Below are 26475 nucleotides of genomic sequence, written 5' to 3'. Positions count from 1 at the left end.
TAAAAATTGTTTTAAACTTTTATCTTTCTCTAACAACAAAGTATACATCTTTGACAATCACATGAATGCTATTAATTTTTTTCTTTTGCCAATGAATACAGAGGTTGCATAATGAAGGTGGTAATCATTTCTTGCACTGATGAACTGTATAGTGTCTCAATGAAATAGGGAAAACCGGCCAAGTCCAGTTATTTGAGTTCAACAGCTTTTAAATGTGTGTGTGTGTGTGTGTATATGTGTGTGTGTGTGTGTGTGTGTGTGTGACGGATATTCATTGGAATGACAATTGTGATACATTTACTAGTAAATGATTATTTTTTTTTTTCTTGGCATAGATAACTTTCATGAGTTCAGTTCATGGGCTATTCATTTGCATTTAGAAGCACATCTTCATGTGATGCCACATCAGATCATTGATGCCTAAACATTTTAGTCTGTCTCTCCCATTTTGATGTTTTTCACATATTATTGTTCATCTTTTCACCTCTTAGGTTATAATTGTTGTATTCCTAGGTTCTTGCATGGTTTACAGCAGCAGAGGTCCCCGTGGGGATGCTGCCAGAATCTAATGTGTTATGATCAGCAGTGATATGACAAAGATGATTAACACGGTACTAAGGTTCATGGAAGGGTTTTTTTTTTTTTTTTTTAAAGATTATCCTTATAATATCACCCATTGTCCCAATCACATTGGATTTGGAGTTACATAGGTGTTCTTGTGGACATAAGCATTATCTCAATATATCCATGAGGGTGTGTTAGACATCCTCCTTTATCAGTGCCCTTCTGGAAAATATAATTGAAAAATCTGATTTATAAAATGCCAAAGTGAAGAGATGCTGGCCAAATGATACATACTTTCAGTTATGGAAAAAATAAATTCTGGAGACCCAATGTATAGTATGTTGACTATAGTTAATAATGTGTAGCTGAGATTTGCTAAAAGAGTAGATCTTAAGTAACTTGATTTTGGTCAACATTTTACCACATATAAATATAGCAAAATGTCATATGTACACCTAAAATATACACAGCTTTTATTTGTCAATTATACCTCCATAATCTTTTCTCCTGGAAAAAAGGAAAATCCCAAAGTAACCGATGAAGTGGTTTGAGATTTAACCAGGCAATCTATCACATTTCATATTATTGTCGTCAATAAAATGGTGATGGATTCTTTGAAATGACAGTTTAGGTGCTCCATGAATACATCATAAGCTTCAAGGGCTTAAATGGTCCAGCTGCTCCAATGGCCCCAGAAGAAATAAACTCAGGACCATTAAATGTAGAATAGCAATAGCTCTCCACTTTTGCCACTGAAAAATAATGACACAAATAAGTAACAACTTTTCTTTATTGAACATGTATCATGCTGAAACTATGTATATCTCTATCTATCTATATATACATAGCCTTTCAAATATGTTCAATAATTCTTCAAGTTAGAATTATAGTCTCTGCTGTCCAAATGAAATAACTGAGCTTTAGCTGTAAATGGTTGATCAGAGACTTTAGTCAGGTTTTAAAGTCAAAGCTCTTTCTATAAAAAGATGCTGCTTCTCAAATCTCACAGAGGACCAAACATTAACTGATGGACTAGATTCAATTACAATACAGCAAACTGGTCTTGAAAACAGGAAGTTCCTGTGGATGTTTTCCAACAGTGTGATGTAGTCACATAGACCTAATAACACAATAATAGCAACTTGGAAATTCCTCTCCTAGGAAGTATAAGTGTATTTAGTAAGTACATGCATGTATATGTTCATTGCAGCAATATTCACAATAGCAGAGACACAGAATCAACCTAGATGTCCATGAACAACAGACTGGATGAAGAAAATGTGGTACATATACACCATGGAATACTACACAGCCATAAAAAGGAATGAGATCATGTTCCTTGCAGGGACATGGATGGAGCTGAAGTCCATCATCTTTAGAAAACTAATACAGGGACAGAAAACCAAATACCACATGTTCTCACTTATAAGTGGGAGCTAAATGATGAGAACACATGGACACACAGAGTGGGGACAACACACACCAGGGCCTTTCAGAGTGTGCAGTGTGGGAGGAGGGAGAGGATCAGGAAAAATAACTAATGAGTACTAGGCTGAATACCTCAGTGGTGAAATATTCTTTACAACAATCCCCCATGACACATGTTTACCTACGTAAAAAACCTGCACTTGTACCCTGAACTTAAAGTACAAGTTAAAAAAGAGAAGCCACTGAGAAATTGAATGTTGAATATTATGCACTTCTTAAAAGTAAAAACTTTCATTGACTCAAATTTTTATTCCTCCCTCCTTCCCTCCCTCCTTCCCCACTTACCTCCATTCCTTCCTTTCTTCTTTTCTCTCCTTCCTTCCTTCCTTCCTTCCTTCCTTCCTTCCTTTCTTCCTTCCTTCCTTCCTTCCTTCTTCCCTCCCTCCCTCCCTCCCTTCCTTTCTTTCTTTCTTCCTCTCTCTTTCTTTCTCATTTTGACACTTGGGAAATTTTGTCTGTTTGCAATAGAATGATACACTTGGGAGGAATATTTTCATAATGTTGGAGCTGATGGATGTAACTGCAAGAGCAAAATCCTTGCATAGGCAAGAGGATGGGGCCCAGTACACGGATTGGGGAAAGGGGTCAACCTCAGACTGGAGCATGAACAGTGCATTCCTTGGAAGGGGAAGAAGCCATCAAAGCAGTCTGGGAGTGGTCATGTAGGTATTCTTTATGTTTACTTTTATTTTCTCACCGAAGCCTTTGAGCAGCAGAAACTTATTGTCTGTCAGTTCTGGAAGCTAGAAGTCTGAAATCAAAGTGTCACAGGGCCATGCTCCTTCTGAAACTTGTAGGGGAATCTTTCCTTGGTTCTCTATCTTCTGGTAGTTTGTTGGCAATCCTTATGGTTCCTTGGCATGTAGAGTCATTACTTCCATCCTCTGCTATCACATGGACTCTTTCCTCAGTGTGTCTATCTCTTCTTTTTATAAGAACAGTAATCATATTGAGACTACAGATGTGCACCACTCCACCCAGCTAATTTCTTTATAATTTCTGTTTTGTAGTGATGGGGTCTTGCCGTGTTAACCAAGCTGATCTTGAAGTCCATAACTGAAACTTTATACTCATCTGACTCCCAGGGAATGGAACCCGGGTTGCAGCAGTGAGGGAAGTGAATCCTAGCCACTAGACCAGCAGAGAGCACCAGGTAGCTTCTTTAGACTGTGTAATTGGGCAGAGATCATAGGGATTCACTCAGAGGAAGGAATTTCTGGGTGAACAACGTACTAGGCGGAGGAGTCTAGGTATAGTGCCCTGCCTGTGAGCAACGGGACGGAGACACTTGCTGCCAGGCCGAGCAGGCAAGGGGCTGTGATCAATGTCAGACTGGAGGGTAGGGGTCAGCTTCTAGGGTCTTGGAGGCCACAGCGAAGAGTTGGGAATCCTCTTTTAAATGTGGTGGAAGTCACTGGATGCTTTCTAAATGGGAGAGTGTCGTCATCTGATTGATAGAGAAGGGAGACAGCAACACAAATAGTAGCATGCCCTCAGTTGTGGCTTCAGGCTGGTGAGGCCCTAAAATATTTGGGTTTCACTAGAATAGGATCTGGCATACATTAAATATTAAATGGGTGTTTATTGAATTAAAAATATGGACAATGACAATGACATTGTTTCTTCCGAGAACAGGAGGCAAATTCTTATGTTGAGGTTATCCCACTTCTGATTCATCCCATTTGGGAACATTCTAGTAGTAATGTAATCAACATTAGCCCTTGGTGTGGGAACGCCACTAATAGTTATGCTGGGCAAGAGGCTGAAAGCCATAGCCCGAATTCTCCTGGCCTTGAGCTGTAGTGGATTTTCATGAGATCATATCGGTTAAACAGCAGGGGATGAGGACAAATTACGTGCTGTTGATCAAGGAGGTGGAGGTGATGATGGGGGTGAGTGCTGAGGAATGACAGGCTTTCAGTAGCATGGAAATGAGCACCTTCACTTTTCCTTGGAAGGATGTGGCCTGGTGAGAAGGAGAAAGAATGATGTCCTAGAGATGAGGAGTGTGGTGGCCAATGGCTCTTCCAATCTCTGCTGCCTGACCTTGGGCAACCCACTTGTTTTTCTGGGCCTCCGTTGCAGGTGGGATGAGCTAGTTTTCTATCTCCTTAAAATCTTCAGCTGCATTCTGTCTGCACTGGCTGGACGTATGAATCAAGAATTTAGTGAATGCTACTATGTCAAATTTATTTCATCACTTTTCCCGCTGGACTATCAGACTGCCACATAAACCATGTCTGTCTGAAGTCTATTTGTTCTGGACAATTTACACCTTATTTGAACAAATCTTGCCAATCCAACAGCAGAAATTAATCACTACAATTTCTTAATTGCTGCAAAGTGGGTTTAACTTTACATCCTCACAATAGGTACTAGGCTAAACGCACTCAAAACAGTCTCTGGTATGCAAGCACAATATTTACTTAAGATCCAGAGAGGTAAATGGATATCCCAATGTCTAATTACCAGCAGGATGAAAAGGAGTCACCAATCCAACCACACCTTTCTAAATTATACAAGACACTTAAATGTCACAATAGAAGGTAAAGGACAATGAACTTATGAGTGTTTGTAGTACGAATTTATTTCTCCCCACTGATACTGTCTTCATGTCAGAGGAAAGTCTGAGAAATCAGATATTTTCTAAGCTAGTTAAAATTTTAGAAACTAGTATAGGGAAAACTATTTCAAGGCTGTGCCAACTCTGATTTGGTATTGCACCTTTTCTAGGCTCTCCTGAGGGGTTCTAAAAGTTTTATGTGTAAAGGTAGGATGCTAACTAACTGTGTCATAGCAAAGGCTTGTAAGCTGTGTCCTACAACGAAATGGTATTAGATCATTTCGGCAGAAAAACAAAGAATATGTAAAGTGAAATCATGCCTATTATCCTACATGCTTTAGTCCAGAGTGCTAAACTACTTAGGGCAAGAGCAAAAAGAATCATGTCCAAATCCCACCACAAAATTAAATCTGAATTGAGAACTGAAAACAACAGCAACGACAACAACAAAAACCTGGCTCGGAAAGGTAAAATGTAGAATGCATTCTCTATTAGAAAGATTCTTAAGATCTGCCTAGAAAGGGTAAGGTGAGCAGGCAAAGAAAAAAGAGATTTTTCATGTTAAACAAACATGCATTCTTCTTAAAATAATACAAACATTTGAAAGTATACATCATTCATTCTTTCAACAAATATGTTGAAATTATAATATGGCAGGAAGCGTTTTAGGTGTTGGGTCCAGTTCTAGGTGTTGGATATACTGAAAAACATATAGCAGTCAATGGAGATGGATCGGATACATCCATGAGATCATAGATTGTCTATCATAGTCCCTGTGGAATGCCGAGCATTTTTTGAACTGTGGCAGCTCAAGAATATATAAAATGTAGTGTGCTTCTATTCCATCCAAGAGACTTATTATCTAGCTGGGGAAGCAGGATGAATTTATATAAACAATGATAGTCTCATCCAAGACAATACATAGGCAAACGTGATAATTTGGCACAATTCATAGTTCTCACATTTTGATGGCATTCAAGGCTCATTTTACGAAAAAGTTTGGTAGGAACAGCTTCAGGAAAGAAGCAAAGGTGAACCATTTCCGGAAAAAAGTAAAGAATGTAGATGATAGGTTAAAATAAAGAACAATATTTATGTTTGCTCTTTTTGGAGGCCGTGAGGAGATGTCATTAAGGGAGCGCTATTCCGGGAGTGTTTAGAGACCTAGAATGTAGTTACTCTATGAAAATTAATTAACTTTCAAAACTCCTGCCGAAGAAACTACAGAAGCCATCTTTTTGTGTGTAAATAAGGAAGCAGTGGTGTGGAAGCATTAAACACACTCGCTGGGCTTGAAAACGTGATGGTCTGATGGGGCCCTTGGTGTCTGCTTGGACACTGTCTCACAGTGCCACGTCCCCTGCCTTGGGGGACCAAGGACTCTCTTCTCTCATGTCAGATTCCCTTTAAGTTTCGTTCTCCTCTCATACCAATGAAACATTCAGTATTTGCTTTGAAGTAAATTATTGCCACATTTGCTCCTTTTTTCTCTCAAAAGATTCTCTCTAGATATTTCCTTGCCCATACTTGTTGCTTTTCTTCAAGTTCATTAAAGTAGCACTGTCTGGCTTTGAAGACCCTTAAAGCCACAATGAGAAATGATTGAGTTTTATCCCCAGTTAAAGAAACATTCTAGTGGATATTTCTGCTATCATAATTAAGGCAGCATCTCTAATATTAGACATAGTCATTATTTAAAAACCATTGATGAAGTATCTAAGTCACGCACTCAAAAGACTAAGCATCCCAGAGTGAGTTAAACAAATTCTGCCTTCCAGAAGTACACAACTTCAAATCATCACTGAAGTCATTCAGATGACCATTAGTTCATCTCTATGATATTACTGTATAATGTCAACTGTTACACATTATCAGAAAAAGCAATATTTTGCAATGTGGTGTCCATCACTATACATTGTATCCTGGTTTCAGCATTCTTCATTGACAGCTGACATTAGAACCACTCAACACATTTCGTCAAACAAGTACATTTAAAGCCCATTTTAAATATTTTGCCAAGTTTCTCCCTTTCATGAAATATCTATATCCACAACTTTTCTTTGCCAGATGTATCAGCTTACATTTTTTTGTCCTGATCTCACTTTATCATAGATTTCTAATCTGATCTCTCTTTAGTATATTGTTACAACATCTCTAACCTTGTTGAAATATAACAATCTTAACAAATATAAAAAGGGTCTGTTGGAGGTCAGGAGATCGAGACCATCCTGGCTAAGAGGGTGAAACCCCGTCTCTACTAAAAATACAAAAAAAAATTAGCTGGGCGTGATGGTGAGCACCTGTAGTCCCAGCTACTCAGGAGGCTGAGGCAGGAGAATGGCATGAACCTGGGAAGTGGAGCTTGCAGTGAGCCGAGATCGCACCACTGCACTCCAGCCTGGGCGACAGAGCGAGACTCCATCTCAAAAAAAAAAAAGGGCCTGTTGGTAGCTTACTCATGAATGTGTACATTACATGGTAAACATACTTAATTCTTTCTTAGAGGGGAAAAAAAATGACCCTCCCTTTATGAATTTACTCTCCAACTTTTTTGAACCAGCAGCCTAACATTCACTGAGGTTCCAAAATTGGTAATAGTTTTGAGAACGTCAGTCCAATGTCTCTGGGAATAAGGAAATCTACCTTTATTATCTAGCAATACTGTTACAAAGCTGAAAATGACAAAATCAGGGATATTTAGAGATGTGCATTGCATTTGCTGTATATAAGAGAATGTGGGCATATGTTTATGTGTGTGTGTATGCATACATGCATATATAAATACATATGCATATGTGTTCACACACATATATATTATCAACCTTCTTACAATAAAACTGTGAAAAGAAAGAGGAGAGTCAGGAGAGATAAGAGAATGAAAATAATAATTAAAAAAAGAGGTAGAGTTTAAGGCGCAGCAGTGACAGCTTTTAGAAATGGCAATGAGAGAATGAGGACAAGTCAGAATAGTTACAAACAGGGCCAGGGACAAAAAGAAAACACAGAACTGCTCTATGCATTTGAAAACAAAGATGGCTGTGAAAGGATTATCTGCCTTTCAATTGTCCTTGAAGGCACCATCCTGGCAGAAAAAAACAAAAAACAGAAGACAAAGCAAGGCCCACTAGGACTTCAGTAGCTCCCACGGGCCTGGCTGGCTCTCAGCCACCCTAGACTCCAGGGTAAGTGCAATTTATTTCTTATCAATGTGCTTGCTGGAGGCACAACAGGCAGTAAAACAGCATAAAAAGAAAAGAAACAAAAAGGAAATGAAAAAATAAGGTGCAAAAAGAAGTACTGTAAATAGTAAAACGACAGTTTCTTTTATTTTAAGGTACGTGTGGTGCAGCAAAGCACAGTAAGATATTATAGACTGTATTATCTTAATGGAAGCATTTAGACAATTAGCAGAATACTATATATCAATATCTATTAACAAGTCATATAGAGATAAAAAGTAAAAACAAATTTAGATTGATCTACTCCGGGTATTGTTCATCAGTAACACATGAGGATTTTGTTTACTTGCAATATTTTACTCTCCCTTCCTCCACTATTGTTTTGTTTCTTCTTCAGTAACCTTAGTAACTTCGATAAAGTTAAATCTCTACTTCTTATTTTATCAACTTTCCTCAGTATCCTTTGACCTCCACTTAGTAAATACAGTTTATTATTGCATTGCCTTTACCTTCATCTCTTCTTTCTTTCCCATTTCCAGGTCTCAAATTTTTCCAGTTGTACTTTTATTGCACAATTGTGAGCAATGTTATATTCAGTTTTGTAACCATAAGCAAATCTATGATTTTTGTTTATAGGTTGATCTTGAAAAGTGAATCAATAGTGCTTACATTATCATGAATATGGATATATTTTTCTTTCCTCAGTGAAGTACTATTCTAAACCTTAAAAGAGAAAGATAAAAGGATTTATAAAGGGGAAAAAAAGGGAAATCTTGATGGATCAGTATGATATAAGTCAATTACCTTGTATAATATCAAGACTCAGAAGGGCAATCATTAAAATTCTTCTCAGACTCCATGTCATTCATCTAGGGCTTTTAAAAAGAGCTATATCCATCACTTGCCTACATTAGAGCTCTGGAGTTTTAAAGCAGTGATTCTCAGGAAGATGAGGATGTTTTTAAATTGCCATCATGCTTATTTTAAAAAGCAGAATATTTTAGCTAACTATGTTTATTTTCCAGAGAATGGATTTAGTGCCTCTAATTGAGATAGTATTTAAAAAGACTTGATATATTGTAGGTCATAAAACCTGTGAAGAATAATGCTAAAGCACATTAATGTGGCTTTTTTAAACAATGGATTTCTGAGCACCGTTTTAGGGTTGAAGCAATGGCTGGAGTTTAGCTTTAGCCGTGCTTGCATCTAGGCAGGCACCAGAGAATAGTGGAAGAGCCGGTGAGTGTGAGCAGAAGGGAGGGGAGAGGTCAGCTTTTCTTTCCTGGTCTGGGCTTTAGGCTCCACTAAGAGAAAGCCTTGTGATATGGTTTGGCTGTGTCCCCACCCAAATCTCATCTTGAATTGTAGCTCCCATAATCCCCACATGTTGTACTAGGGAACTGGTGGGAGGTAATTGAATCACAGGGGCAGGTTTCTCCCCTTCTGTTCTTGTGATAAGGAATAAGTCTCACGAGATCTGATGGTTTCATAAAGGGCAGTTCCCCTGCACAAGTTCTCTTGCCTGCTACCATGTAAGACGTGTCTTTGCTCATCCATCCCCTTCCACCATGATTGTGAGGCCTCCCCAGCCATATGGAACTGTGAGTCATCTAAACCTCTTTTTCTTTGTAAATTACCTGGTCTTGAGTATTTCTTCACAGCAGTATGAAAATGGACTAAATACACCATGATAACAGAATAAATTCGTTATCCCTCAAAGTCATTGCATGTTTGCTTTTTTGTTCATAGACAGTAAATTAGTGCATGCAAAAAGACCTTTCTCTCTCTCTTTTTTTTTTTTGTGTGTGTCTTTTTGTAGTTTTGGATTAATGTTCTCTAATATCCTCTGGTTTCCTGCCTCACTCATTCAGGTATTTCTAAGGAAAGTTGATCACATGGCTAACCAAACTGGCCACAGCTGATCAGATAAAGAGTGGGTGCCAATACTCATCACAATTGGGATCTTGGATGCAAGTTAGATAAATTGTTAACTTAAAAGAAAAGATATTTTGGAGGGAGCAGTTAATTGGAAAGCTCATAGGATTTAAAGGAAGCTTGAAAAACCATTCTCCCAAAAAAGGAGTGTAGGGGCAGCAGAGAACACTGCTTACAGCATGTGTTAGGAGAGTCCATTTAAGACACCACTGCTCCAGCTATTGGTCTCTGGGCCACACTGCCAGCATTGTGAATCATCTGTAAATGACCCCAGACATTTCTGTCACTTCTGATTGGAATACCAGGTGGAAACACCTGTTTTTAGAGCTTCGGTCATATGCTTATTCATTAAGAAACAGAAAGGAGAAATTTTTTGTTTCCTGTGGCTGCTACTAAAACCACATGTAATGAAAAGTATAAACAAAGAGGAAGGAAGTTCAGAAGGAGGGCAGCCAAAATTGGGAAAACTCTCTATGGTACTTGCCCCAAGGGCAGCCCGATGCTAGGCTGGCCTGAAGCCTGTCAGGTAGTCTAGAATAAGTGCTCTGCTCAATAGGGATAGCAAATAGGATGAGAAGCAATCAGATTTTTTTTTTTCCTCTTAAAAAGTTGAAATGTGGGAGAGTCAGTAGTTTCTTTAGGGTCCTATAAGCTGAAAAGCACACACAGTGTAGGCATTTAGCCAAAACCACAAGATAGGAGAAAGTATGCCTGAGCAGAAGTCATGAACCTGATAGCATTGCAGAGAGAAGTCAGTTACCAGCAACACAGAAGGATTCATTTCATTACCATGAGCACCAAACTAAGGGAGGAAGTGTTGGAAATGTTACATTAAGAAAAAGCACAATAATCTGCTTTCTAGAGCTGTGTGAATCATGAATGACCTTTCCATTCTTGGTCTTCTATGTTACATGGATATCCCTATATCTTTTATTTTTTAAAAATCATCTTTGTTTTAATTAGTTTAAAAATTAAATATCCTTACCGATTAGACTAACAAGTAGATTTGCTTACCAAAAACATTTCTTTCTATCGTATGTGAAGGCCAAGGCAGACAGGTGGGTTTTACTTTACAGAGTGGATTTAATGTAAGACTTCTAGAGTTGTTCTAGTAATTCCAATCAGTAGAAAGAAAAGGGATAAACAAGTCCAGGACAGGCATTTTTTAAAAAAAATAAAGTTTCCCAATCAATTCTGCTCACATTTCAAGTGTGAGAACGTAGTCACAGGACCATATGTATTCACAGAGACATCTGGGAAATTTTGTCTCTAACTGGGCAGCCAGGTGCCTAGGAGGAAGAGGAGGACAGATTGAAGTGGAAGGAGGATTTCTGAGTTAAACTGAGCATTTCTCTGCTCCTAACAAGCCTTATCTTTATTGGAAAGCTGTATTTGATGCATAAACACCCTTGAGGAGAAAACAAGAGTACTTTACAGGTAGACAAATGCAGACATCACCCTGATGAAAAAAGAGTAATATGTGATATCTTTTTACCCTATTTTCCAAGTCCTACCTAAATGATTCATTCTATAGAATAGAGTTCTAACCAAACATGTGGTGCTTCTTGTGGTGCCTCACCATGATCTCCTTGCCAGGGCCCATGTACCCATCCTCCAACTTCTGGGAATGTCAACTGCTGAAGACTATGTCCCTTACTAGGACAGCTATGTCCCTTACTGGAAAATTCTCTTATTTGCAAGACATTGCTGTGCCCAAGTTCCCATCCTTTCATCCCCACCAGAGGCTTGCCTCTAGCCAATGACACAAGGCAACTCTGAAGGACCTTCTTAAGTCCAGAACTCTCTGTATTGGCTTCCTTTGCAAGCCATGTTGTGAGTCAGCATTTCCCAGTTCCCAGGCCTGCCTTCCTCCCTTAAGAAAAGATATATTGCCTTAGAAACCTTTGCATACAAATCCTTGTATCTGAGCATGTTTTCAAGGAAGGCAGACTGACACATAATGTGTTATGGAATAAAATTTATGAAAATTTGATTAATAATGAGTGAACTACAAGAACATTTCAACATGATTACAGTAATTTGGTTGCAATTTTTAGATATATTTTAAAACCTTGCTTTAGGCTAGAATTCCATTCACAGTCAAACGTTAAGAAGAAACTGTGGGAGGTTGTCTGAATTTATGGTTATAAAATTCAAAAGCTTTGTCATAATAAATATAGGAATGTTTGCCTTCAGATGTTCTAGTGCATATTCTGGAAGCAGCGTGTAATTCTTTATCTTACATCGTAAAGAAATTATTGCAAATGGGACACGTGTTAAGCCTAAATTAACGAAGAGGAAGTACCTGAGTCTCATTAATTATACAGGAAAAAAAAGCCCAGAAAATGTTGCTAAAAAGTCAAATGACAATGGAGGATCAAAAAACGGAGTTAAAAAATCACTTGGGGAAAAACACTCCCTGGCTTTGAATTCCGTAATGTACTTTTTGGAATGAGTATTGTCTGACACTAACCAGATGGCCATCTGAAATCTTTCCTTGACACTCTCTCTAGGAAAAGGAACAATTGATGAAGATTTGGTGGAAAACCGCATATATTCAAAATAAATATCTCATAAATGCAATCTACACAAGTTTATTTTTCAAATATATATGAAAAGTCAGATTTAATCTGAATATCTTACGTTACACAATGTTAAGTATTCCTGTACCATATTTATTATGATAAATGCAATTCAGATCTTACATTGCTTCTTTCTTTACTAGAACTGTCATTACAAAAAAATCAGTACATAAAGCAAACTATCCATCTGTTAATTAGGTGTTCAGTATTATTTACTCTCAACCCAGCAAACAGATGTTTATTATATTTAGCTACCAAATTGTGCCAATCCAGAGAGAAAAATATTCCAAATAATGAATACAAAATGTGACCAAAAAATCGCTAGTAATTAATGTGAAATTCTAGCAGTCTGAGAATGATGTAAAAATGAAGGACATTACAAATCATTATAATTATCTGATGAGATTAATTTCCAACTAGCACATCTTAGCCATTTCTTTTAAGCAGTTCATGTAGGTTGTTGTAGATTGGAGTTTTTTGTGTGTTTGTTTTTAATATAAGGAATATCCCTCAAAAGCAGAAACAATAGAAATGAAAATAATTTTAAACAGCTTCTAAAATATTAGTCATGAAATTACAGGTTCTTCAATATGTTGATTCTAAAAATCATACTTTGTTGTGACTAAAATTTAAAAAGTGTATGAGATTGCTATTTGTTTTATCATATAGATGCTTCCCTTATTTGAATACTTTGTGATTACAAATGTCTTGCCTTCATGCATGTGGGTATGCTTGTTTTTTTTTCTTCCTTATGAGCAACTTTTGAATACTCTTCAAACCACTGCACTTTTCACCCTTTCACTACTTTTGGGTCTTAAATTTCTTCTTCTAAATTAGAGAACTTCCAAGAAAGGCCACAATGGGTCCTGATGCATCTTTGAATCTGACTCTGATAAGAAAATATTGAAAACATGTGGGGGTAATGATTGTTCATGTTCTTTTGCATGTGCAAACATACTGGTCATGAGAAACAGAGGAAGAGTAATTTGATAGATGTGGAGTCTATTAATGTTAGCAAAAAGTAGAGATACACGATCAAGGCACTTGATTCCTTATAGCCCTGTTCTGGGCTATGCTCTGGGCCCTGCATGAGGTTGCAAGTTGTCACAGAAAGAAATTCTATAGTTTTTTAGTGCCTGCCTTTCTTCATCTCTATCTACTCTTTTACTCACACCTGACTTTGACCTTGGCGGTGGCTCATGCCTGTAATCCCAGCACTTTGGGAGGCTGAGGCAGGTGGATCACAAGGTCAGGAGATGGAGACAATCCCAGCTAACATGGTGAAACCCAGTCTCTAATAGAAATACAAAAAATTAGCCGGGTGTGGTGGCGGGTGCCTGTAGTCCTAGTTACTCAGGAGGCTGAGGCAGGAGAAAGGCGTGAACCCAGGAGGCGGAGCTTGCAGTGAGCCAAGATCGTGCCACTGCACTCCAGTCTGGGCAACAGAGTGAGACTCTGTCTCAAAAAAAAAAAAAAAAAAAAAAAAAGCCCACTAGTTTTTCTGTATTTCTAGCCTTTTTGTCTTACTACCATGTCTTAGAGCTCATCGCTTTTAAATTTAACTGGCTTAATCTTACAGCTAAGTTACTCTGCTCTCAGGACAGCTCTGACTGGTTCAGCCTGGAATATCCAGTCCCCATCATACTTTTGGCATGGCCTAGTCAAGCTGAGCATCACCATTATTAAAAGACCTCCCAATGCAAAGGTCAATGACTGGGGAAATCATAATGAAGAGTTCTCAGGGGTACTAAGATTCCTTCCCTTTGTCAACCCAGCATCTCCTAGAATAGGAATTAATCTAAAGTTGACAATGCTTTCCTTGACTTATCAATACACTGAAAGTCAGCTGAGAGTGAATATATCAAAAGCTACCTTCACTGTAAGTATCTAAACCCAATGCATTCTAGTTTCTTCAGAGATCATGGTTTTTAGAGATCTGTATCTAGACTTAGACTGCTGTAGACTCAAGGCCACTAGCAAACTTATCTGTTAAGCGCAAGTCTGAACTTGGCCCTGACTCATGTAGATACATACCATTGATAGTTGTCCCTTGATGGGTGAAGCCAAGACTAATGTCATTCTGTCCCAGTCTGCGCCCCTAAAAATGAGGCAGGAGAGTGTGTGTTCACTGCCTGTGCTCTGTGCTGGCATTTGATCTGATACAATAATAACCTCAATTTGATTATTTTCTTCCCTCTGTGTTAAGTGGATGTCATGATAGTTTGATATGAAGTTCTAACTCTTATTTTGGTATAACTTAAAATGGAAATGAAAAACAACGAAAACTTTTGAATGGATGATTCCAAAAATAAACAGGAAGTGTTGTTTTTAATAAAAGGATTAGAAATCGAGTAAATTAATCTAAATCACATCAGTGAGTTAGTGAAAGGGTTGAGAACAGACTTCACGGTTTGTGACATCTGGTCTAGTTCTTAGACTTCTTGTCTACTATCTCACTGTGTGTTCTTGGAAAGATCTCTTCCCATATATTCATCTTATGGGAAAATTACATTGAACCCATCTTATAAATGTACTAAGGGAAATCTAAAATTCCCTGAGGGCTGGGCCAGCATCTGTTTTTACTTGCTTACACATGTATTGCTGCGTCTCACAACTGAAAAGGACATTCCTGATGACTTACTATCTGTGCACATTTCAAAAGACCAACCCAAGGCAAAGTGTTTTTGTTTTTGTTTTTGTTTTTTTTTTCCCCACTAACCCACATAACTTTTATGGACTTCTATTGATGGGAGAAGTTCTAAAGACCTTGGTAAAGAGACTGTGACAGCTATTCCTGACACAAACTGCTGCAGACTTCTGCCCTCTGTCTTTTCAAAAATTTCCAATTCCTCTTCAATTCTAAGTATTTATGTAAGGAAGACCCCTATTACTTGTTAGTAGTTTTTAACACTTGCCAATGTGTTAACATGGCTTATTAGACCCCACCGGTAATTGCAAGTGGCACTTTCTGGGAGCAGTCGGGGAAGAATTGGAGAAGAGAGCCCAGAGAAAAAGGGGCAGCCGTGACTTTCCTGTGTTGGAGTGTCAAATGGTTTTATTTTCTATCCTTAATTTTCTGCTTTGAAACCACTGCTTCTGAGTATTAACTCCAAGTCAAGTCCAGGTAAAGAAATGGAAATTCCCATTTTGGTGTGATCTCCATGAATGCATCAAAGTGATATGGGTGAGCAAGTTGTTGATGTCATCCACCAGACTTGCGATAGTTGCAGAGAGGGGCAGAAGAGACACTTTTAGTTCCATCTGGTATTCTCAAATGGAACTACTGAGAGAGACTGCAAAGTCAATATTTGTCTCTATTTCACTGGGTTCTAGAGTTGAGGTGAGAGACTGAGGAAGTTGGATTCCAGAGTCCCCGCTATCACTCAAACCATCAAAATACTGATTTGACCAGTACGTACCTCTTTCATTTTATTGATGAAAAAAAAAATATTGGTGTAAGTTTTTCAATCAAGTTCTTATAGATAAAAATATAACCTTATAGATAAGAACCACTTTATTTTTAAGTAGAATTTTTTACTGTTGCCAAAATAACTGGGAAACACACACACATGCTCTATTTTTATATTTTCATGTCATGGTAGAATTGTTGATCAGAATATGTTGCCAGGAGCAGAGCTCTATCTCCCTGGATGCTGTCATCATGGCCAGAAAGATGTGTTTCAATGAAGTACCATCAAAAACATGCACCACATCAAAAATGTGAGTCATACAGTCTCCATACCTAATCAGTCTGCTGAAACTAATAATACCGATTACAGCAAGCCTATAGTTTCTTTTAAATTCTTCCAAAAAATGATACACTGAGAGAAATATATAAGCTATTAAAAATGAAGGGCAAGCGGGCAACTGGGAGCTAAAGTGCAAACATGCCAGTTTAAATGGGAACACATGGCAACTGGAAGACAGGCATGGAAATAAGTGGTAACACAAGCAATTGGGAGCATGAATGACTTAGAAGCGGGTGTCTTCAGATCCCTAATGAGAACGGTTTTGTTCCATGTCCGCCCTGTCCCACCACTCCATCATTCTTGGGCCATTTCCAGATTGGGTGGGATTCGGGAGAAACAACATCATGGGTAAAAACTCACTAATATTGACAATACCCCCTGAATAAAACTTAGAGATTGATACATGGGGTTACATCAAAGCCAAAACTAGTTTGTGTGATATTTCATAGACAGAGTAAAAACTGGACTGATTTATGTTTTTGGCTAGGAGATGGAGTTTTTCATGACAAATTAACTGATTTGCTTTGCTTGCAGCAAAATTAGTAATCTGTTTCATTTTAAAATAAATGATGGGCCTTGCTGAGAAATCTAGTCTTTCTTTTTTAATAACAGTATTTAAACCACACATGCATTGGGACAATTAAGAAAAGGTAGTGCTGAGAATATAATAAACAATTACACTAAACTCTAAGGTTATTTTCACTTAAACAAAAAGTGGTAAACTTTATTTTCTTAGAATATTTTTCATGAACAAGAAAATAACATTGCTTTATAATTTAAGCCCGAGGGAGTGGAGATACATTCTCTCTTGTCACTCTTCAATATAATTACTCACTTCCTTTAGTCACCACAAGACAAACCAGTCTCAGAGAAAATAGTCAGTGTTGATGGTATAGAATAGGAAGCATCAAGGAGACAAAAACAAAACCAAACAAAAGAAGCGGAAAAAAGTACAAGGTGATATTTGGGTCATTGATCATCCCTTTGCATGTATTCTGATTGAATATGTTGATTGATTGAGAAGATTCTGCTAAAACCTATAAACTAAGTTACACTCTTGCTAAAAGCTAAGAAGATAAACAAGGTCATGGACTAGCATTCTCATTAACCAGTGCATGTTTGGGATGAATGATATGGACATATGTAGCACACAGTGATTTATACAGCAGTGGCAGATGGAGTTACTAAGACTGAGCTTAGACTTAAGGAGTTGTGCTATGTGCAGCTTTTAGCTAGAGGCATTCACTCACCAGCTGCATATAAGTTGGTCTTGTCTGAATGAAGCTGAAAGGACTATAGATAGACATTTTTGTACGGTGCATTGTTAGAGATGATGAATAACTAATAAGTGAAGACAAAAAAAAAGCATTTGTCTAAGGAGGCAAAGACAAATTCAAATCTTATGGTACTTCTCTTACAATGTGTTTTACTCTAATTATTGTGAACAAGTCTGTCTGTCTGAGTGCCACTCTGTAAGGGATAGTGGTTAAACACACAGCCTTTGGGGTCCAGCAGAGGTAAGGTCAAACTTTATCTTTGCCACATATGATTGGTTGAATCTTTAGCGAATTGCTAAACTCTTAAAATTTCCAGTTCTTTATCTGTTAAGTTGAATGATAATCCCTCTGGTTGAGAATTAAATGAGATAATGTAGATGAAAAGCTTAACAGAAGGTCTAGAACTTAGTAGAAGAATAATCAATGCTGGAGGAGATGCTAATCCTCGACCACACTCCTTCTTTATCACTATGCCCCTGTCCAGCCCCACTCCCCTTCTTTCTCTCCTTGGACTCACCAGGCTCATTCTTATTTTGTACTCTGATTCTTATCTTTTGCCCCTCTTATCCTCCATGTGTATAGACCTCCTTTACTGTCCTTTCTGCTCTTTGGAAAGCAATGCTTAGTTGGGTGTTAGGACATTTTCTTTTACTTTTCCTGTTGCCTGGGTAGTTCTTTCCCTGATCTTCATGTGGCTATATTCTTCTCTTTGGTTTGGTCTAATCTTCATGTCACATCCTCAATTACACTTTTCCTGAACACTGTAATGACAGTAGCCTCCCAGCTCTCTAGACACTGACATTGCCCGATGTTATTTTCTTTAAAGCCTCTGTCACTAACTTACATTGATTTTTATACTTATTTCCTGCCCCCCTCCACTGGAATGTAACCTCCATGGGACCCCTTCTGCATGTCCAGCATCTAATCTTGTGTATGACATGTAGTAGGTGTTCAAAAACTTGTCTTGGAAAAAGGAATTAATTTATTGAGTCTTTACCATGTGCTAGGTACTACCAGGGACTAGGAATCCGGCTGTCAAAAAAATGGAGATCTTTCATGTATGTATGGAACTTAGAATGCAGTGAAACAGATACAGAACAAATAACTAGATAAATAAATATCTAATTACAAACTGTAGGTGAACCTGATTGATTCAGAAGGTGAGGAAAGTATTCCTGAGGAAATTATATTTGAGATATTTGAGACTTAGAGATGAAGGAGTAAGAGCTAACCAGATGAGGATGGAGATGGGAAGAGGAGTGCCTTACTGTATGTGCTGGCCTTGAAGTAGAACAGGAGAGTGGAACCACAGAGCCAAGGCATGGTCCATGGAGTGCTCAGACTTCTGCAAGTGCCTTTGGGAACGAATCCAAGAATGAGGCTCTAGTGACTGAAATCCAGTTGAAATTTCGAGCCTAGGATTCTGGGGATACTTCTTTTTTTTTTTTTTTTTTACTTCCTTTTAGTTTTCTCAGAAGGTTAATTCCTTCTTTTGCTAAGATGGGGAAAGGGTAACAAGGAAAGCCCTGAATGAGGTCTTTCTATGTTTTCACATTTATCCACATTGTTATTAATGAGGGAAGAAATAGAGTACCATCTGCAAAACTGGGTGAGAACTGACCAAGGATTGACTCTGGTACACATTAAAACTAATATAAAAAAGAGAAAAGTCCAAATAATTGTAGTTGATATGGTAAAAATGTAGATGCAAATTGTACAGTATTTTTTACATAGTAGTTTATATAAATGCAAAAAAGGAAATTTATTAATAATAATCTGAGTTGAAACCTAGATTTTTAAAATGCGACTGTTAAGCAAGTGGAATGGAGATATATGGTGTAAGGTAAAAGTATATAAAATCCTCCACTCACATAACAAACAGTCTGATGCTACTGTATTTGGTTTAAAGTTGATAACTGAAGAACTATACCTTAAAGATGCCTTTGAAAGATAATGGTAACACTATTGGTATTAAAAAGAGGCCAAATACTTTTTTAAACACTAGAGAAGACCAAAGCTAAGACAACATATTCTACAATATTCCTCATAGCAGAAAATAGAAAACAGGTAAAAAATCAGCTGATAAAAGTGAGGCTGAAGTAATCAGTTATGGAAAAACACAAATTACTTTAAAACTCTATTTAAGAACAAACACTGAGATTGAGTTAATAAACAAAATCCAGCTAAAAACATTATGTTCACCCTACACATCTAACTGAAAGTGATACAAAATGTTAAAAATGAATGGGCAGATACATTAGGCAAAAGAAATAAAGAAACAAAGGAGGGTGAAGGAAGTATGAGTGCAATATTAAACACAGGCAAAGTTGAAGTGGTAGTATATGAAAAGAGAATCGTTTTCAACTAAAAAACAATACAGTTTACCAGTGAAGATAAATGCTCATGAGATAGCATGTGGTGACCAAACTAACATCAAACTATATTCAACAGAAACTAATACCGAAGGAATCAATAGAAAGAGAGTTGTGAGAAATTTTACTACCTCACTCGGCCCTCAGATTTAAAGAATTAAAGCAGACTTAAAAATGAAGGGTCAGTGACACACAATTACCCATGTAACAAACCTGCAAATGTACTCCCTGAACCTAAAATAAAGTAGAAAAAAAGTAAATGTGTAAAGTATTACAATTATATATTTTCTTAACATTGAATAACCAATATAACAATAAAGTGTTGCTGTTCTCATTTACCAGTGATGTGGCTTTGTTTCTCCCTCTGTATATTGAGGATAATAATACCTACTCACAGTCACTATGAAGATTAAATGAGAGAATTTTTATAATTGCACAGTGTAGTACCAAGTAAACACTTAAAATGGTATTATCATTATTGTTATTAATCAGAAATATTTTGTCTACAAAATACAAGTAGAAACTAGTTATTCATTCCAAATTTGGGTGGAATGTTCTTAAAAATAGGCTCCCATTGTATGTGACAAAGAAAACCTCTAAAGAAAAATTGAACCAATTTCCAATAAAAATAGAAGTAAATAATAAAAATTTAAAGAGAATGCAGGCACATGTGAATTTAAGCCAATCATTTCTAATATTTAGAAACTCTCTAGATATGATTATTAAATCCTCAGGGATACAACTAAAGCTGTACTGAAATAAAAATTCTATGGTTTAAAATCTTTTGTTAGAAAGTAAAAATAAATAAGCTAAACACATAACTAAAACTTTTTAAATGGCAATAAAATTACAGTAAGGAAGCAGGAAGAAATAATAAAAAGAAAGGCAGGAAAATGATTATAAAACATCAAAAGTTTAATTGATGTTTTGGTAGGCAGAATAATGCCCCCACACAAGACGTTCGTATTCTACCCCTCAAACCTGTGAATATGTTAGGTTACACTGCAAAGAAGAATTAAGGTCATAGGCAGAATTAAAGTTACTAATTAGCTGACTTTAAAATAGAGACATTATTCTGTTTAATCTGGATGGGCCCAGTGAAATCACAAAGGTCCTTGAAAGTGAAAGAGGGAGATGGAAGAGGGGACAGTCAGGGGCAGATGTGACTGCAGAAGGTCAGAGTGATGTGATATGAAAAGTACTGACTCACCTGTTGTTGACTTCAAAGGTAGAGGAGGGGGCTATGAGCCAAGGAATGGGGGTGAACTCTAGAACCTGGAAAAAGCAAGGAAATGGAACATCACCTAGAGTCCACAGAGAGGAGTGAAGACCCATAACACCTTGATTTTAGTATAGTGCGACTCCTGTCACATTTCTTACACACAGAAAATGATCCATTTGTGTTTCTTTAAGCCACCAAGTTTGTGGCAATCTGCTACAGCAATGACAGAAAAGTAATACAGATATATTCAAGAACTTGTTTATTAAAAAATAATCAGATAAATCCCCCTTCTGGCAATGCTTTAAAAAGGGAAAAAATACTCAATAAAAGTTGAGGAGCAGATTTTAATGAGATTAGCAAAAGAGATAAAATATGCAATTATAGTGCATATAATTCTAGGGAGATATATTTGAAAGTCTTGAGGAAATAGAATATTTTAAGAAAAATATAAATTAATAAAGCTAACTCAAGAGTAATCCAAAGAGTACCCACAGACCCTATGAAGGAAGCGGTCTGCTCCTGCAGGACCCGGGAGACCGCCCCAAAACTGTGAGTGCTCCACCTGCAGAATTGGGAAAGGGAGATCCTCCTCTCCTGAACACACACCCCCACTGGAGAAGCTGAAGGTCTGTAAGCTGGAGAAGTTTCCGACCTTACCTGGAGCTAGATCAGTTTGGAAAGTCGAGCGAAATACAGGGTTAAAGGAAGCAGCAGAAAGGCCCTAGGAGCTGGCAGAGTCCCCAAGCAGCACCACAGGGATCCAGTGGGAGAGGAGCAGGGGTAAAACTACACGGGGAGAAGGAAATCTCTAGCTGAACTCTAACAATTTGGAGGGGTGAGAAGCCTCCTGGCCAGAACTCAGGGGAGGGTGTAAATCTGGTGTGCAGACTCCACAGGTGGGGAGGTGGGGGGAAGAACCAAGCCCTTTCTTTTGCAGTTGGGAGGTGGGTAGCCTGGGGCAGGTTTTCAAGCCCTTACTCTCCACCTGGAAATGGCCTGGGGGCTGTTGCAGGGGGACACGGTGGGAGTGAGACCAACCCTTTGGTTTGTGTGGGAGCTGGGTAAGTCCTGTGACTGCCAGCTTTCCCCAGCTTCCCTGACAACCTGCATGCCTCAGCAGAGGCAGCCATAATCCTCCTAGGTACACAACTCCAGTGACCAGCGAATCTCACCCCCATCCCCCACAGCAGCCCCAGCAAGATCTGCCCAACGAGAGTCTGAGCTCAGACATGCCAAGCCTCATCCCTACCTGATGGTCCTTCCCTACCCACCCTGCTAGCGGAAGACAAAGGGCATACAATCTTGGGAGTTCTAGGGCCCCACCCACTAAGTTCCTCCCCATTTTACTACAGCTAATGCTCTCCGGAAAGTGCCACCTCCTGGCAGGAGGTCAGCCAGCACAAAAATAGAGCTTTAAACCACCAAAGCTAAGAACTCTCACAAAGTCCATTCACAAAGTTCATTGCACCTCCCTGCCCCCCGCCACCTCCACCGGAACAGGCATGGTCTCTGTCCACAACAGAGACCTAATAGATGGTTCACATCACAAAACATTTTGCAGACAACCCCCATTACCATCCCAGAGCTGGGTAGACTAACTAGGTGGCTAGATCCAGAGGAGAGAAACGATCACTGCAGTTCAGCTCACAGGAAGCCACATCCATAGGAAAAGGGGGAGAGTACTATATCAAGGGAATACTCTGTAGAACAAAAGAATCTGAAAAACAGCCTTCAGCCCTAGACGTTCCCTCTGACAGAGCCTACCTAAATGAGAAGGAACCAGAAAACCAACCCTGGTAATATGACAAAACAAGGCCTGTCAGCATCCCGCAAAAATCACACTAATTCACTAGCAATGGATCCAAACCAAGAAGAAATCCCTGATTTGCCTGAAAAAGAATTCAGGAGGTCAGTTATTAAGCTAATCAGGGAGGGACCCAAAAAAGGTAAAGCCCAATGCAAGGAAATCCAAAATATGATACGAGAAGTGAAGGGAGAAACGTTCAAGGAAATAGATAGCTCAACGAAAAAACAATCAAAAATTCAGGAAACTTTGGATACACTTTTAGAAATGCGAAATACTCTGAAAAGTCTCAGCAGTAGAATTGAACAAGTAGAAGAAAGAAATTCAGATCTCGAAGACAAGGTCTTTGAATTAACCCAATCCAACAAAGACAAAGAAAGAAGAATAAGAAAATATGAACAAAGCCTCCAAGAAGTCTCAGATTATGTAAGTGACCAAACTTAAGAATAATCAGTGTTTCCAAGGAAGAAGATAATTTTAAAAGCTTGGAAAAAACATTTTGGGGGAATAATCAAGGAAAACTTCCCTGGTCTTGCTAGAGAACTAGACATTCTAAATACAAGAAGCACAAAGAATACCCGGGAAATTCATCGCAAAAATATCTTCACCCAGGCACATTGTCATCAGGTTATCCAAAGTTAAGATGAAGGAAAGAATCTTAAGAGCTGTAAGACAGAAGCACCAGGTAACCTATAAAGAAAAACCTATCAGATTAACAGCAGATTTCTTAGCAGAAACCCTACAAACTAGAAGGGATTGGGGCTTATCTTCAGTCTCCTCAAACAAAACAATTATTAGCCAAGAATTTTGAATCCAGTGAAACTAAGCATAATAAATGAAGAAAAGATACAGTTCATGGGATTCTACTCAGTCATAAAAAGGAATAAATTAACAACACTTGCAGTGACCTGGATGAGATTGGAGACTATTATTCTAAGTTAAGTAATTCAGGAATGGAAAACCAAACATCGTATGTTCTCACTGATATGTGGGAGCTGACCTATGAAGACGCAAAGGCATAAGAATGATGCAATGGACTTTGGGGACTTGAGGGGAAGAGTGGGAGGAGGGCAAGGGATAGAAGACTACAAATATGGTACAGTGTATACTACTCGGGTGATAGGTACACCAAAATCTCAAAATCACCACTAAAGAACTTACTCATGTAACCAAATACCATCTGTACCCCAATAATTTATGTAAAAATTTAAAAATGAAGAAAAAAGTTAACTCAAGAATGGTTAGAAGCCTAAATTAAATGATAAACACAGAAGAAATAGAGAAAATGTGCACAAAATAATTTCATTCAGACAAGTCTCTTGTCAGACTATTGATGAGCTTATTTTTTAAAGGCAAAGATTTCTGTACTATGTAAACATTTCCAGGATTTAGAAGAATAAAGAAATCTCCTCCATTGATGTTATAAAGTTAGTAGAACCCGAAGACCAAAACTGGAGAAATATAATCCAGAAAAGTAAAGTAGACAACTTTATTTCTAAGTATAACAATAAAATTTATTGAAGTAGAACTTGGAATATTATTCCTAAGAGTTTAAGATATGAGGATAGTGGTAATACAGTATGAGTGAGGGGCACAACAGGAGCAAGATAGTTATACATTCTATACCAACACATATTCTAGATAATTAAACAGCTAAATATTATTTCTGTCTAACAGATCTACAGTACATAATGTTATAATGAGGGAAGTATCACAAATTGAAATGTAGGGTGTATTCTCACTTTCTTGTTTATAAACAATGCAATAAATTATGCAATCCATTTATACTTGGAGTAGGAAGCAAAATTTGCCCAGAATTAGATAAGGCAGAATAAACATCCATAGCTCATCTTGTGAGCTCAGAATATAAAGAACCACTCCGGCATCCAATAATGTATCCACACACTTAAGCCTGAACTCAAGCATATGGACAACAGAAGGAAAAGCTTTTATTGCTGCAGGAGGCTAACAGAGAAGCTTGCAATTCAACATCTTGATCATATAAAGTTAAATTAATTGTAATGTGTTAGTTAACAACCACCCAACCAATTGGTGGAGTTGAATATCTGTTATAACTTAATATAATCCCTGTTTAATCCCCTAAGGGAAAATTTCTTTTTATCTCCAGAAGTTGCTTAGTAGGCACAGTTAAGTTTTACAGCATCAGGAAACCAGTGGTAGCTTGGTAACCTAAAGCCTATCTCTCTAGGAAAACAGAACTCAGATGATCTAAAAGGCATCTGAAAGACGACCAAGAGCCATTATGAGACAGTTCCTGGCTTTTGTTTTTGTATTTTTTCCACATTTACTTCCACATAAATAGTATTTTCTCCAGTTTTTAATTCTTATTATTTCTAAACCAATTATTCCTAATATTTGGCTTATTTAATAATTTTCTATTTGTTATTAAACAGAACTAATGATGTGATAACTGATGTCTTCTTGAACATGAAGAAACAGTAATGTACATCACTTGCTGTTTTTAGGAGTTTACTTAATGGTGTGTACACAGGAAATGTCAGGCTGTTAATGTCTCTAAAAAGTGGGGCATCTATTTTCATCTTATACTCTGGGCTGAAAATGATTTTTTCCCCTGCTGAAAGTGCCTTCCATCAATAGAGTATGTAGAAAGTACTAACATTTCAGGGAAACATCGATCCCATACAGAGAACACGGTTGCCAGGGAAAAAGGTACAAAGCATTAAACTTAAAGAGAAATAAATTTACTGACTGTTGCCTGGCACATAATAGATTATCAACAATATTTCTCAAATAAATGAATAAATGCATTCTCTATTAAGAAAATGAACAGGCAGATAGAAATGAACTATGAGTATCTAAAGGTAAGAAAATAGGTGGAGGAAATGCATTGTTTTCAATAAATTTTTAAAAACTTGACTTTCAGCAAATTGATCTTTCAAGGCACTTTATGATAAGTAACAAGGGTTCTGAAAAGGACTACGTATTTCCAACAGTACCTATATAGAAGAACCGTAATGACTGAAACAAAGTAAAGGACCCAGAGTAGGAGTGAGAGAACAAATTCTCAGCAGGAATGATCAAGTTTTGTCATTCATTCTTTGGTGACAGGGTACAACCTGTTGTATAGTCTATGATTTTTTTTTTCTTTCAAATACATCATTCATGTACCCATTTAGTCATTTATTTCTTTACACATTCATTAACTATTCATTTAACAGATACTTTTTACATACCTCTGTCTCCCAGCTAGTCTTCTAGGCACCAAAGGGGTGGAAAATGAATGGAACAAGTTAAGTCACTGGTTTCTTAGTGCTTCTGTGTTTCTAGGAGGTTTAGGCAATAAATACACAAATATATACAGAACACATCTGATGTTATATGCTATGGATAAAATTATAGCAGGATAGGAGGATAGGGAATGCTGTGTGTGAGCATGTGATTATGTTCTGTATAACAATCAGGAAAGACTTCATGATAGATGACATTTGAGTTGGTGCCTGAAGATAGAGATAGAGTGAGCCATAGAAATATCTACAGGAGAAAAAGATCCCATAAATTTTTCTGAGCTGAATCTGGGGAGGTGAGGGGCAAACAGGAAGTGCAGATACAAATGCAGAAGTTGCCTGAAAGCCCTGGTTTGCTTTCTCAGCAGGGAAGCTTGTAGCCTAGGGCAAGATCTCAGCCCTGCCTGCCATGCCAACTGCGTGGATATAAATTCAGTGCTGTTGGTGGGGCATGGCAGGCATGAAACTGGCCTT

Source organism: Theropithecus gelada, chromosome 8, assembly GCF_003255815.1.
Source record: "Theropithecus gelada isolate Dixy chromosome 8, Tgel_1.0, whole genome shotgun sequence".
NCBI classification, from domain to species: Eukaryota; Metazoa; Chordata; class Mammalia; order Primates; family Cercopithecidae; genus Theropithecus; species Theropithecus gelada.
Note: the sequence above shows the minus strand (reverse complement) of the source record.